This window comes from Saimiri boliviensis, chromosome 5 (genome assembly GCF_048565385.1).
Source record: "Saimiri boliviensis isolate mSaiBol1 chromosome 5, mSaiBol1.pri, whole genome shotgun sequence".
Lineage (NCBI taxonomy): Eukaryota > Metazoa > Chordata > Mammalia > Primates > Cebidae > Saimiri > Saimiri boliviensis.
Window position 1 is genome coordinate 19,429,261 of NC_133453.1, and position 2,079 is coordinate 19,431,339.

The following is a 2,079-nucleotide window of genomic DNA, read 5'->3' on the forward strand; positions in this document are numbered from 1 at the left end:
TTTTTATGGTTTTACTTTAGGTTTTGGGGTACCTGTGCAGGTCATGCAAGGTTGTTGCACAGGTACGTACATAACCAGGTGGTTTGCTGCCTCTATTCTCCTTTCATCTATATCCGGCATTTCTCCCCATGTTATCCCTCCCCAACCTCCCCACTCCCTGCTCTCCCTCCCCTAGTCCCCCTGCAACTGCCCCCAGTATGTGATGCTCCTCTCCCTGAGTCCATGTGTTCTCATTGTTCAACACCTGCCTATGAGTGAGAACATGTGGTGTTTTGTTGTCTGTTCTTGTGTCAGTTTGCTGAGAATGATGGTTTCCAGATTCATCCAAGTCCCTACAAAAGACATGAATTCATCATATTTTATGGCTGCATAGTATTCCATGGTGTATATGTGCCACATTTTCTTTGTCCAGTCTATCATCAATGGACATTTGGGTTGGTTCCAGGTCTTTGCTCTTGTACACAATGCTGCAATGAACATACACATGCATGTGTCTTTATAATAGAGTGATTTATAGTACTTTGGGTATATACTCAGTAACAGGATTGCTGGGTCAAATGGAATTTCTATTTCTAGGTCCTTGAGGAATTGCCACACTGTCTTCCACAATGGTTGAACTAGTTTACACTCCCACGAACTGTTTAAAAGTGTTCCTATTTCTCCACATCCTCTCCAGCATCCGTTGTCTCCATACTTTTTAATGATCGCCATTCTAACTGGTGTGAGATGATACCTCAATGTGGTTTTGATTTGCATTTCTCTAATGACCAGTGATGATGAGCATTTTTTTCATATGTTTGTTGGCCTCAGATATGTCTTCTTTTGAGAAGTGTCTGTTCATGTCCTTCACCCACTTTTGAATGGGTTTTTTTTTTTTTTTTTTTTTTGTATATCTGTTTTGGTTCTTTGTAGATTCTGGATATTAGCCCTTTGAAAAACATGGAACACTTCATGAATTTGCATGTCATCCTTGCGCAGGGGCCATACTAATCTTCTCTATATCCAATTTTAGTGTATGTGCTGCCAAAGCAAGCACTGTGTATTTTTTTTCTCTGTTAACTATGTGACTAGTCTCCAGGTTAGAAAAAAGCCAAACTTAGTACAGAGAAAGTTGCGGATCTGTCATTAGGACTTTGAAATGGTGCAAGCTCAACAGGGTTCCACTGGATGGGGCCTATATCCTGACTTCAACAGTTAGAGGACTGTGGTGCTGTTAATTGAAATCAAGAATTTAAATCAGTGGAGCAAATTTATGGGGAAAAAGAGGAGTTCAGTTTAGTACAAGAAGAGTTTGAGGTACTGTGAGTTATCCCGTTGGGAATACCCTTTAGGCCATAGGACACAGGGTTCTAAAATTTAGGAAGCAGACTGGGATTAGAGAAGCAGATTTTAGAATGGTGGCTATTGAGATGGCTATTAAAGCCTGATCACCTGTGTTTTTCCTCCGTCTCCTGGTTGAAGGTCTTTTTGCTAGGCACTAGCTGGGGTATTGTACCAGTTAGGAATGTGTTTGGCTCAAGCCGCAGCAAATCCATCATACAGTGGTTCGAATGCATAGATACTTTTCATTATTAACTAATAAATTCCTTGGAAGCAGGCTGCTTTGGTTTTGGCTCCATGACTCAATGATGCCAGGTCCAAGCTTCTTGCCATCGGCTTGGCATTTCCCTCACGGTTTCTAGATGGTTGCTGTGGTCTCCAGGCGCAGAATCTGCATTCAAGACAGGGTCAAAAGGCAGATGCACGTGATATCATTTGTTTTAAATAAGAAAGCCCTCTTCCTCAGCCCAGCAGACTCCTGCTGAAGTTCCATTGCTTCGTGTCACATGGCTACCTTTAGCTTCAAGGAAAGCTAGGACAGGAAGCAAATAAAAAGGGAGTTCAGAGTAATGGTGTAGAGTCAGCCTATAAATTATGATTCCTCCCACTAGGAGTTTACAGTGTCATGATTATAATACCCTGACCCAGGAACCTAGAGTCCAGACCTGGTCCATGATGGATGCCTTCATTAGTGATCCTATGATTTATTTTTTTCCTTCCTTGAAACTTTCTCTATCTTCTGGAATCAAGCAGTCCCTT

General features: G+C 41.8%; 1 non-coding gene across 1 annotated transcript; it reads right to left on the reverse strand.

The window, feature by feature from the left end:
* Positions 1–933: 933 nt before the first annotated feature.
* LOC120364401 (U6 spliceosomal RNA) lies at positions 934–1,036 on the reverse strand. The gene has a single exon (XR_005579663.1). It is a non-coding gene; the product is annotated as a U6 spliceosomal RNA (small nuclear RNA).
* Between the last annotated feature and the right edge of the window lie 1,043 nt (positions 1,037–2,079).